Below are 13690 nucleotides of genomic sequence, written 5' to 3'. Positions count from 1 at the left end.
GTTTTGAAACATAATTTTCAAATTAAGAGTTGATTTGTTTATAAACAATAATATTCCTTATAAATATATTCTTAACAATGACAACTAGCTTTAGATTTTCTAAAAATAATTTGGGAAGAATCAAATTAAAGAAATTCGGGGGAAAACCTATCTTTAAATTTCATGTAGTAATATGAATCTGAAAATTATTTCAAACTATCTGTTACCCGTGACTTCGTTCGCCTATAATTAGTATTATTTTTTTAATTAATTAGTGTAAGGCAAACAATAAAATCAGAATTGCAAAGCTAAAAGCAAAACAAATAGAACGCCAGTCAATGGAACACTGATATTATTAAACATAAACATACTACTGAAACTACAGGGGTAGAAAAGGAGTGGCTCGAAAACATTAAAAATAAAAAACCTTGAAATGATGAAGTAGAAAAGTCAATATTGTAGGTTCTAGAAAACGTTGAAATGATGAAATATGATAAAAGTACGAAGAAAAGGTATCATATATCTGAAAAGAAGGAATAGGAATATTCAAGGTAATGGCGCAAAAACTTAGAAATTAACCAATGGAAACACACGTATACCTGGATGAAAAGTATTCTATATGTTAATCCAGATCGTATAGTCTACTTGAACCCCAATATTTCATCCGAATCCGTTTAGTCCTTAAATCGATATGAGTAACAAACATCGAAACATCCAAACTCACATTTATAATATAAGTAGTAGGAACAGATGGGGATAATAGAATAATGTTCTCAAAGAGAAGTATTATATAGTTCTTGTAGGCCTAAAAAGGATTGTTTTAACCCAAATTATGGTTTTTGTGAAAATTCTTAATTTTTTTCGCCACTGTCGTTGATTAACTCTCGCTTAAATTAAACGAGTTGAAAGATTTTGGGAAAAAACCAAAAATTAGTTTTGGTGTTTTACTTTCTCCCGGGTCCTTTGAGACAAAACTTTGTTCCTTGAAGGCTTGAAATAAAAAGAAAAAAAATCGCATTGCGAACTATTTTCTTTTCGCATATAATTGGAAATTTTTCTTGCGCTAATTGGTCTGGCGCGTAACTTTTAATTACGGTTCCTGTCCCATTGCGCCCAATTTCAATTTTAAACATTTACGTTTTACTATAGACACCTACTATAGACAAAGGAACCCGGCGTTTTTAGTCAGCCTATCGGATGTTTTGTTCCTTTTCGGGACGCCATTTTGAAAGATGGTGGAGGGAATGTTCAACTTCAATTTAAGCTTACCATAGATCTCATCTATAAGTTAGAGCGAACCGGTATACTATATATTATTTATTTCGGTTTAAACGCGTATATGTTATTTCATGAAGAATTTATTTTTTATTTATTTTACATTTCTGGCTGCCATTTTTCAAGATGGTGGCGGATTGGTAAAATATTTTGTTGCGCGCGCCTACTACTTCAAAGTAACGTCTCTGCAAATTTTCAGCCTTCTACGTAAAACGGTTTGGGATGAGCGTTGATTTAAATTAACTTTTATCTCGATGTGGATAATACACGAGTGTCATGCGGGTAAAGAGTTTTACAGGCGCCCATACAAAATACATAGGAATTTTTACCCCTGAAAGCTGGCTTCCTAAAGATTTTTAAAATACGATCGCTTCATTATCCCTTTATCGTTTCTTTGTTTTATTCGGCGGAGGTCGTCGTGTTTTTCCAGATGAGAACGAAATTAGCATATTTAATTAAAAGTTTTAAGGGTTTTCAAACCACCCTCCTGCCACGCCCCCTGGTTTTCCCTTGACGCAATTGTTCCGTTACCGTATGATGGAGTAGTTTGACAACGAAACTCCTTCCTCAATACTTCCATTGTTTTTCTTAACTCATCTCTGTATTACTTTCCTTAAACAAACCGGAAATGAATTAGATTAATTAGCATCAGAGATGAATTAAATTTTTTCTTCAGTTTTTGAAGTTTTTTCTGAATAATTTGGTAAACTTTAGGAATAATGAAGGGATCTGCGCGTATGTGTTATTACCAGAGCAGGAATAGAAGGGAAACGCCACTAAACCAATGGCGGATGGCACAGTAGTCCTTGATTATTTTTAAGACTAATTAAATGCTAATTATTTTGTAATAAGAGATAATTTATTTTTTATATATTTTTCCTTTTCAATTTAGAAAAAGGCCGTTCTTTTAAGATATAATAAAGAAGTGATATCTAGTTCACTAGGGAGAAGGTATAAATTCGCCACATTTCTAGCTTTATCTCCAGTCCAAACGTAGCCTGTCCGGAGTTAATCCCCGCCTCTAATTACAACCAGCATCTCATTGGCTCTTGAAAACACACGTCAGCGCGACGCGAATGACGAAAATTATAGTCATATTTTCCGACTGAGGAGAGGCGAAATTGTCCGGCCTCCTTTTTCGTCCCCCCTTGTATTTTAAAAGGGGGACTATGACTTTGGCGCGCAAATACTTAGGCATCTTACACCTTCTCCCTAGTAAACTAGATATCCCTTCTTGGTATAATATTATGTTACCTGAACTTCTCTTTTAAATTACCATATGCCGTAGACATTGTCCCGTCATATATTAAGTCAGTTTAGTCTATTTACGTTTTTCTTTTGACCCGAAATTTAAAAGTTTATCGGAAAAATCTGTCGTTACATTAACGTATCGCAACAAAACGTTTGCGGAAATACTGCCTTGGATATTTTAATTCGTACACCATTACATTACGAAATGACGAATTGCGGAATGATCGATAATAGATCTACCCGACCGAAGGTGGGCGTATATGAGGAAGTTACGAGTATAAAAGTACAGATACACGCTGGTTTTAACTCTCGACCTTTATGGAAAAGCTGGAACTTTCCCGTCAGGAGACTAATTAATTAAAAAGTTCCAAACCCCTTTAGTCCCCCCCGCCCCTCTCCCTCCCTCCCCCTTCCACTCACAATTCGACGACGAAAGTCGCTTTGGGGCACCAGGGGAGGGAAAGTCGAAAATCAACCCGTATATTCCATAGACGAAATGAGAAACAGATATCACGAATAACATTATATACGTGGAACACTCGACTTGAAATCGAGACTAGCATTGACTTAAACAGAATAAGTCTACAACGGTATTGGATATAATATTTGAACTAGTAGAAAAGCCTCTTTAGCGTAACAAATAATACTGCGGGCCCTATCATATCAATTTTGAAATATTTGTTAAGCCTTGTTCTGAATTTTGAAATTAATTCCACGCATTTTATTAAACACGTGATTTGTGAGTACATTAAATATTCGTTAAGCCTTTGTTTGTGAATTTTGAAATTAATTTCGCGCTCTTTAACACGTGCTTTGTTCGTACAAAAAATATTTATTAAGCCTTTGTTTTTGAATTTTTAAGGTAATTTCACGAGCTTTAACTTTTGATAGTGTAATTAATATTCGTTAAAGGCCGGGAAACGGCGAAAAGGGTTCTTGTCAAACTGAAAACCGTGCATCGAACTAACAATGGGCGACCGTGCTTCAAAATTTTTAGGGGTTCTTGTCAAACTGAAAGCCGTGCAAAGCGGTTCTTGTCAAACTGAAGATAAACAATGGACAGTCTCTTAAATTTTGTTTCCCCGACTTTTTGCATCCCCCATTTAAGAGACTGTCCATTGTTTATCTTCAGTTTGACAAGAACCGCTTTGCACGGCTTTCAGTTTGACAAGAACCCCTAAAGATTTTGAAGCACGGTCGCCCATTGTTAGTTCGATGCACGGTTTTCAGTTTGACAAGAACCCTTCTCGCCGTTTCCCGGCCTTTAAGCCTTTAGTTTTTGAGTTTTGAAATTAACTCCACGCGCTTTACCAATTGCCAAAGTAATGCCACGTGATTAGTTAATACTGTCGGTCGTGTGGGATAAAGCCCGCTATGAATACTTATGGTTGTAGACTTATGAGCCGGTACAAACACAAATAATTAAGCTTCTAATTTTCGAGAAGCCTTTTCTCTCTACCCTTTTCTCTCTTTCGCTAAACCCCCTCAAGGGGATCAACCCCCTGCCGCCTTTAATATAAATAAACGAAAAATGCAATCTTGGAATGCTCATTAACTTCTTTAGAAAAACGGTTTACATTCCATTGGAAGTTTTCATCTTTCTGAGATGGTTTCGTACTATTTTAATCCGAGTCAAATACTTTTCTAAATAAGGTCGTTGTTCCCCTCTGTTAATATTAAATAAATAAATAAATACAAGGTTGAAAGGAAAAATGCCCGCTTAGTTAATAAATAAAATATTTTGGACTTTTTAAAACTCCGCAAAATTAAAGGGGTATTGAATTGATGTTGAATTCAGTAGTGATAAAACAGTATTGTGTTGATTGAATACTAGCAAGCTAGCCATCGTTCTCCGTGTGTTTTAAGGGTCTAGAAACCTGGAAGAGGGTCCTAAGACGCTAAATAGTATTTGGTTTCATTCCTATGAAATATCTGACTGATGTTATTCCTTTAGAAACTAACCTTTAGTACAGCTTTTAAATTAAATAAAATGTTGCTTAATTAGGGGTTACAGCTCTAGAATAAGTCTTTTTTAACCGACTTAAGAACAGGCTTACAAACAAACCACTCTCTTAAATTTATATGAGATGGGATTTTTTAAGTTGAAGTTGTAAGTAATCTGGACCCTTTAGCACCTTGAACTCTGACCTCTGAGCCCCCGAGGGCGTTAAATAAATACGGTACAGCAACAGTGTACAACGCATTTTCTTGAAGGCATGAAATGAGGGGGAAATAATAAAAATGCTTATTAAGTTTTTGGTTATATCAGCCCAATTCTTAGCCCGGGGGTAACACCCCTTCCTTCTTCCCACCCCCAATCACGAAATTGAGGTTATTTTTACAATATACAGGTTGGTTTAGTAATTCGAGGTACTGTGTTTTCCTTCTGTAATCTACTGGTTCCGCCACGTATTTAGAATTTGGGGGGGGGGAGCCAGTAGATTTTGGTAGGAAAGATACTATGTTTTGGGAGGAAAGATACTATGTTTTGGGAGGAAAGATGCTATGTTTTGGGAGGAAAGATGCTATGTTTTGGGAGGAAAGATGCTATGTTTTGGGAGGAAAGATGCTATGTTTTGGGAGGAAAGATGCTGTGTTTTGGGAGGAAAGATGCTATAGTTATACTCTTTAGGACAATAATACTTTTTCTGTTCGCTCGAATATCTCCACGTTTACCTTATACTTGTTAAACTTTATGAATATTTTACAATGAGGAAAACAACTATATTATAGGAGGAAACTACTACACGGTTTTAAAATAGCTAATCCATGCCGTGAGATATGTATAGAGAGACAGAGAGAGCGTCAATGTTTAGCTAGCTAATGAAGGGCCTTTGTTGGCGCAGAAATGAACCTAATCAACTATTATGGATTTTCGTCTCCTACCCCCCCCCCCCCTTCTCTTGGTTGGCTCTTTTGTGGGGCTTCCCTCTACCCTCCCCCCCCCCGTCTATGGGAAAAATTATTGTCTCTATGACCGGGAAATATTCTTATAATTTATAGGTTAAATTAAGCGGAAACGAATGTTAGACCGCCATATTAATTTTTCAACCCATAATTAAAGGGCAGTTGACACGCACCGTCATTTTCTTTTTATTTTCCTAATGTTATTGGGCGGCCATTATTTATTTTCTCTTCAAAGAAAATAACGAGTCAGCCTCATTAGCTAACACTGAGATTTAATTCATTTTTAATTTTGATTAAAATGGTTTCAGAATCGATGTATGTCTGAAGATTTCTTTGTGGATGCCAAGGGTGGCGGAATTTATGAGATGTCATTGGACTAAATGGATCGACTGCGTCAATGTTTCGACCAATGGTAAGTGATCTTTAATGGTCCGAGTAAACCTTAGAAAACCAAGGAATTTTGGCTAAGGAATTTGAAGAATATTAACAAAGTATTTGAAATTGATTCAAACATGTTGGTAATAGCCTGAGGTTTTTGAAATACATCAATGAAAAAAAACTTATCATTTCGAAAGTGTCAAAGTGTCACCTTACATGTTTTCCTTATGTCTACTATGTTACGTAGATCCCCTGCTATAAAAAAAATAGACCATTTCAATTACGGTTAGCATCCCTTACCTAAGTAGCCTTTGCAAACGCTTGCCATTATTAAAATAGGCTAAAGTCAATAGGGGACCTTGCGCGACTTATCAATCGGATTAGTCTAATTTTGAACGGGCACCGCTCGCGCTTTGATTCGAGACGCCTATCGTTCGTTTAACTATGTCACTAAAAAGCCAAGTTTTCATCTAGTTTAATGTAACCAGATTTATTCGGTTTATGGCGAATGTACTTGGCGAGCAAGTATGTGTAGATTGTAGAAAAACCCGGACTTATGGTGGACAGTAGTGTTGCGTAAATGTCTTACTATAGAAAAAGGCGTCAAATGTTCAAGGTAGCTTGTTTTGGCGCAATCTCAATGCCTATGCTTAAAATTGCGTTGATGACGTAATTTGAAGCTTTTATTTGTTAGATATTGCCTCGGTCGGTCTCATGATAATGAATTCCATATTTTTAGCAACGATCTATTCGGTTTGCGGCGGGTATATTTGACGAGCATATGTACAATTAACTTGTGTGTTTGGAAGGCGCGGTGCATGGAAAAATGGGCCAGAAAGGATTCTTCAATGTGTGTAGAAATAGCTTCCGATGGAAACCAAGCTTAAAGTCAATGGGGCGTATTGAGTAGAAGACAGGCGATTGTCTTTTCCCTTCTCCTCCTCCCCTTCCCTTTTATGCAAAATAACCAGCGCCCCATCGAATGGGGATGGTTCGGGAGGGGGGGAAGCTATTCATCAAATTGGCATTGTGTCTTCACTCTCTCTGGGGGAAAAGCCCCTGGTTTAATTGATTGTTTCCATTTAACGGGAGGAGGGGCGGGGGACCGTCCTTGGATGTCTTCACAATGGGCGTGGCTTCCGAGGTATTGGGAATTGAGATTGCAATCTGAAATGGAACCTCGCCACTAAAACACTCCGATTTACCAACACACTAAATTCATTTACTAAATTTTGCCACCACAATCGACGAGGTAAAACATCGTAACTCAAAGATGTATACGTGTTAAAACCATTAGAACGCGAGACAGCGCTTCCAAAGGTTGCAACACATCTTTTAACCCATTACAAATATGCGCAACGTGTTAAATTCCATGTTAAATTGGGATGTTGTATTTCAGAGAACTAGGCCTTATATTTTGAACCATTTCTGTATTTGTCTCTACCTTATACGACCATTGTTTGGTGAAAATATGATTTTATAGCCTTTGTTAAACAAGCTGACTATAGACTGGACTCCCAGAGACAGACCCGAGAGAAATATTTGTAGGCTATTATTAGACTTAATGAACTAGATAAGAGACATTTTTAATTAATATATTACGTCAATTTTATCTATAAACCCTATTTACGATTTTGACGTCCATCTCTAAATCTCTCGACACCGATGGCAAACAATGACCTCCCGAATATGACATCCCATTTTAATTACAAATATGATAGTTTGGACAATTGGAAGTCAGTATAAATTCAATGATTGGCTCCTGTATACCTTGGAGACGAAACTCGAGTCAATCAGTATACCTGCGTACGTCCAAGGCAATATCGCGTAGCGTTGACCTTTGTTGTTTCGCTAGACAATGCGTCAAAAGGTGTATATTGAGAGAGTGGGAATTAGAGTATATATATATATCTCTCTAAGGGGTTAAACCCCCCGTGGTCCAGGAGGTGATCAATTCAAACTATCAGAAATCAGAGGGGGGGGAGGAATTGGATGGATGGACGGAAGTGTTAGAGAAGCTACAACTTAATCCACGAGAAAGAGAAGGATAGAAAACCCCGGGGGTTTAAGCCCCCACAATTACTGACTGAAAGCTATACTCACCCCAATATCAAAAGGACGTAACTTTCTAATAGAAATCAAAATAACCGCCTCAGTTTCAGCCAAGCTATACTTTGTCATGCACCTGTTTGCTTGTTAATAATCAAAATATACCTAGCGTTTGTCACGGTGTTTTATTTGGGCCCAGAAATCGTAAGGAGTTTTGTGTTTGTGTAGGCACTAACGAACGAAGCCTTTGGGCATGTCCGAATGAAATATAAATCCATGATAAGGTACGTTTTCAGAATAACTGCGTGAAATAAGTCTATAAATCCTTTTCAAAAGAAGGAGGGGGGTGACGTATCGTCTGCTTGAAGTAGGGTTGAGACGGAACATCCGGTATATGGACAACAAAGACGTTAGAAAAGACTTCAAAGTTACCAGTCCACCAAATTCCTTTTATTTTTATTTATTTATTTATTTATTTATTTTTTTTGAAACCAGGCATCTAAAGTCTTTGTTATCCACATACCGTTCAAAGATCCCTCTGAAGTAAACACCAGGCTTATGCAAAATTGTCAAGCAGCGCGTGAACGTTTGTCTCCAAGTTGTTGGTCCGTGTCTCAAGCACCAGTTTTCCAACTTTGACGGTGCATTTTACCATAGAATTATTTCAATATATCAATAATGACGAGCCTTTCATCGAAAAGGTCCCATAATATTCCAACACATGTAGTATAATTTGAGCCGCATGAATCTTCATAAGGCGACAAGCTATAAAAGGCAAAGATAGGTTTAAACTGAAATTGTATGATTGAACATTCTATGTCCTTCATGCATTTGTCTTTCATCGCTGAAAATACTTTATTTAGCTGGCAGGGGCTGTCGTATCTATCGCTTTTAAGGCTATTTCCTAAGTTGTATTCCTCGCGAGATACAGTGAAAGTGTTTTGGGTGTTGCTTGGTGTGTTGAAACCGCAATTTCCTAGGAGAAGGAGAAGGCAATTCCGGCAATTCTCACCCGGCCCTACCCCATTCCGCTAAAACCCCAAACTCAACCAAAGAAAACGACTTGGAAATGGACCCTCTAACCCCCTCACTCACCTTCACCCGGTTCGAAATGAACCGTATAAAACTGCTTTCTACCATTCCACTACAACCTATCATAAGTACAGCAGCATAAGTCTTGTATATTTTGAACAATTTCTATATTTGGGTTTGGCCCTATTGGAATAATTTAAATGTTAAACAAGGTCATTAGACTCTTGTTTTCCTAAAGTCAGTTAGATTATTTATAGTCTTATACTTGAAACTACCTCGTGGTATACACGTTTTTCAGTAATATATTTCAATTTTGTCTTTGTTTAGACTTAGAATCATAAACTTATAATGATTCAACTGAATCAAGTTCACCCGTTAAGCCCGAATGAACTAAGGGTCTCGTTCATCGGATTGTAATAGTGTCTTTTACCTTAGAATGTATTTCTTTATTCGGGTAAGTAAGATGGACAACGCCAGTACCGCGAGACTACTTATTTCTCTAGCAGTTTGTATTACGTATTACTCCGCGATAGCTTTGGGACTTGGGTTGGGTAGAATGAGTGTGTAGTCTTCTCGGATGGAGTATTTTCTCTTTTTCTTTCGGTTTATTGGTCAATTTCCGGTTGGACGCTCTCGGCCAATCTAAACTGAGTTAGGGCGCCCAAAGGGTTAAGGGATTGGTTCGCCCCCCCCTTCTTCTCTCCTCCCCACTCACTGTCTCTTATCTGGGTTCGCAAAAAGACTTATTTTTCAAGGTGTTTTTAAAAAGATTTAGGTGGTGAAGCCGTTTCTATGGTAACAACCTTTTCATCCTCTAGCGAGAGCCATTTCCACCTTCCCACCACCCAACCCCCGGGAGGTTGAGCCGGGAAGACACCATGACAACGGATCTGATTTAAAAAGACATGATTTTATTCGATTCCCAAAGCTACTGACATCATTTGATTTTCTATTTACCTTTTTGTTTGTTCGTTTATACATTCGCGCGTCTAACACAAGTTTTTATATCTATTTCGATTTATTTTATCTTGATCTTCCATTTCATTTTCTAATTTATTTGCACGTATTTTATTTATATCGTTGTTTGTACGCTCAATTTTATTTAGTTTTTATTTGAAAATAGGTCTAGCTTAGCTACCTGACGTTTCGTGAGAGTTTTAAGAGAGTGGAGACCTCCTAAGAGTTTCCCGTCTATGTTGACACTAAACACTAAATAGTCTTACCCGGTGTATTAAGGGAGTTAAAATCGGGAACAGTTTCCCGTCTATGTTGACACTAAATACTATATGTAGTCTTAAAACCACTTTTAATGAACCTTCCTTTCTAGTGTAACTGATATCAACCGCATTTGGAAATTAACGAATTGTGACTGCTGCGCATGAAGAACAAACATACAAACAATAAACAACTTTCCGTATTATATACAGGATGCTTCTGATAAATTAAGGGATATGTTCTTTGGGTGTACGATTTTGAGTTGAAAAAGTAACTTCTATCTTCATTTCGACGTCCGGGCCACTGTTTTCGAGTTATGACTTAAGTGTTTTAGGGATGAGCCCTTAATTAAATTAGCAATCATTGTCTTTCAGTGTCTTAATTAAATTTAAGGGGTCATCCGTAAAATACTCCATCCAGTGTGTTTTCAGGGATATCATTCTCCTTTTCATTATTTTTCAAGTGTTATACTTGAGGTTTTACGTATTCGCTATTTGGCGAGTAGCGATGTTTATCAATTCCAGTAGTAATAATAAACGAATACCAACTTCAGCATTTAGTTTAAGCCAAGACGAATTAATGATGTAATTAATATTGGTTTTAATTGGTAGCTTTTGAACTATGTTTGTGGGTGGGTACTCGGGTCTTCGCTTGACAGTAATCGCATACCGAATATGTATCCTCGCGTCTTTACGAAGATATTTCGCTCGCTCATTGTGATTGTTGAAATTCCCTTTTGTTTTGGCATCTGAATGAAAATATTTGTCGCGGTTTAATATTTGATAAATTGTTTACGAAAGATGAAGTACTTACTTGTTTCTCTTTGAGAGAGAAAGCGGATCGTCTTGATTTAATTGGAAACGGATTAAGTGAAAGACAAATGGGATCGCGTTGCCATGGAAACAATGAGAATGTACTATGAGGAGTAGAAGATTAAGCGTTATTTATTGACCCTCAGTTTTTGGGTTCTAATCAGGGCCGTAATTAAGCACGGGACACTGGACATTGTCCAATAAAATTTTCAAATGTCCCATAATTTTATTTAAAAACTAAGGGGGTCACTGGACACTTTGACCAATACATTTTCCGAAGTTTTGATGCTTGACTATGAAGATACAACACTATTTTTGCACACTCCAGTGTCCTATAAATTTTCCAGTCAAAGGAGGGGTCACTGGGCACATGTCCTACAAGAAATTTTTCTTATTTCCGGCCCTGGTTCTAATTGTGATGAGTCACGTGATCGTGTGATGCGCTTCAGCTGGTTAGTAAATAAGCAAATTACCAGAAATCTTTTGTACTAGTTCAATAAAACTTTAAGGCACTCTTTTTAAAAAGGCTTGGCAAAGTTTCCGCTCCTCTTAATGTTACATTCTCTTTGATGGAAATGAGACGTTCACCGCTCCAATTCCATCGCCAGGGAAAGCCATTCATAATGCATAGGATAGTTGCGTTTTAGAAAGTGAATTAAATCGAATTTGTCAAATGCCTGTCTTGTCTGGTCGCTTATATTTTCTAAAAGCTTGTTTGTTACGTAGTTACTTGTATATTTTTGGTAAGCGGCAAGTTTAGTCCACTTCCGTTAATTATTGCGATTTGTTAATCTCTCCAGGGAGCTAAGAGAGTCTAAGATTTAAGATTAGTTGCCGTCGCTCGACAAGCTGCTCATACAACATTCCTATTGCAATTTTAATCACTAGGCGCGCTCCTCGACGACTTGGATTAAAATCCGTGTAACCCCTGACCTCTTACTGACTGAACTTCCAACAACAACGACTTAACTCTCCTTGCTTCAAAATTGATTCTTAATCTTGACAAATTGGGCCCTGTTCGCAATCGGGAAAACACCGCGCAACTATAAGAGAATGTATAATTAGCATTGTGTATTAATACGCCTGCACTTTCGTTTATTAACGTAACTAGTGAACTTCTTTGTTATTTAATTGGGTTTTATCCGGACTTGGAGAAATAGTTGATGATGTTTCTGTTATTTTCATGTTTTAAATTAGTAATTAAAGGAACTTGTTTATGTATGAGCTAGTCCTTATAGTCTTTTGGAGTTTCTGTATACGGCGTCGGTTTTGTAAACATGATGTTGTTCCCAGGGTTCGTAATGAATCTGGAAAACCTGGATAATTCGGGGATTTTGAGAAAGGGGGAAAAGGTCAGGGAAAATAAGGGATTTTGAAAAAGGGGAAAAGGTTAGGCTGTGCAAGTAAGGGATTTTGTAAAAGAGGGAGAAAGTCAGCCTTGACAAGTAAGGGATTTTGTAAAAGAGGGAGAAAGTCAGCCTTGACAAGTAAGGGATTTTGTAAAAGAGGGAGAAAGTCAGCCTTGACAAGTAAGGGATTTTGTAAAAGAGGGAGAAAGTCAGCCTTGACAAGTAAGGGATTTTGTAAAAGAGGGAGAAAGTCAGCCTTGACAAGTAAGGGATTTTGAAAAAGGGGGTAAAGGTCAGGAACAAGTAAGGGATTTTGTAAAAGGGGAAAAGTAAGGGAGATTTTGAATAAGGGGGAATATTTCAGAGACAAGTAAGGGAATTTGAAAAAGGGAGAAAAGGAAGTGAAAAGTAAGTGATTTGTAAAAGAGGGAAAAGGTCAGGGGCATGTAAGGGATTTTGGAAAAGGGGAAAATTAATTTAAAATTTCTCATAATACATCAGGAATTTTCAAAATGGTGGAAAGGTCAAGAAAAAATTGGAGGTTGCCATATTGTTAAGAAACCATGTGGGGAGCAATGCTAAGATTGCTAACTATACGTTCTGATAAACACCTAAAACATTATCAAGGGTTATCTGGAAAACAGGGTATGATTTTCAATTCGAAAATTTCGTGCGAACCATGATTGCTTTTCACGTAGGATCTCCCCCAATTTGGGAGCAAATGTATAAATGAGTGATTTGAAAGGCAAACTATATTATCTCTTAGTATTGATTATATGGAAAGATAGCTGCTTACTGATTTATTTGATTGATCCGCCAATTCTGCCTCAACCCTATCTGATTTAATATTCTATATTGGACGTCAAAACGGATATCCGCTTTGAAAATCTAGGAAACGGACAACTAAATAGCTTGACGCGATAAATGCCTGCCTGCAGCCTGCCTTCATGGATTTAAATTTACCAAACCTTAATTCCGGAAATGCATTTACGATCGTAACCCCAATATTCCATTTGAAATCATGCCATCATTATAATATTATATCAGACGCTACTAACCAAAGCCAAGTTAATAGAAATAACTTTAAGCAAAAGTATATACAAAAGGAGTTTTCCTCCGCGGTCTAACCCGGTTTCTCCTTTCCATCAAAACTTGCAGAGGTTAACGGTAATAGTTAGTGTAGGGCGCTGTAGGTTAGCTGTGGCATAGGGGCTAGCCACCACCCCTCTATGCATTGTAAAGGGACCCACCTGTAAATAAGTCGCGAGTTGACTTAGTGTGGATATCCCTTCCTAGGCCAAGCTTAGATTATTATTATTATTATTATTATTATTATTATAACGAAAAGTCTCGATCAAGCAGTCGAAAGGGTTCCAGGTTATTTCAAAACTCACGCTCGCCATCTATCGCCCTTTCGGTAACTATTTTAGTGCGCAGCGAGAA

The 13690-nt window shown here is 37.4% G+C and overlaps 2 long non-coding RNA genes across 2 annotated transcripts in view; one reads left to right on the top strand and one right to left on the bottom strand.

The window, feature by feature from the left end:
• LOC149674000 (uncharacterized) overlaps positions 1–13690 on the top strand; it is a 116911-nt gene that overhangs the window by 80080 nt on the left and 23141 nt on the right. Inside the window, exons 4-5 of the long non-coding RNA XR_016366984.1 lie at positions 5721–5824; positions 9199–9325. This is a non-coding gene — a long non-coding RNA (uncharacterized LOC149674000). The remainder of the gene's footprint in view (positions 1–5720; positions 5825–9198; positions 9326–13690) is intronic.
• On the bottom strand, positions 10366–12370 carry LOC149674001 (uncharacterized). Its single transcript, XR_016366985.1, has 3 exons — positions 12007–12370; positions 10900–11941; positions 10366–10834 (listed from the first exon to the last, which is right to left on the bottom strand). It is a non-coding gene; the product is annotated as an uncharacterized LOC149674001 (long non-coding RNA).

The sequence above is a fragment of the Phalangium opilio genome, unplaced genomic scaffold, assembly GCF_054372755.1.
Source record: "Phalangium opilio isolate 3A_F unplaced genomic scaffold, DU_Popi_V2 ptg000048l_1, whole genome shotgun sequence".
NCBI lineage: Eukaryota > Metazoa > Arthropoda > Arachnida > Opiliones > Phalangiidae > Phalangium > Phalangium opilio.
The sequence above is the reverse complement of the archived record's forward strand: the minus strand, read 5'-3'. Positions and strand labels throughout refer to the sequence as shown.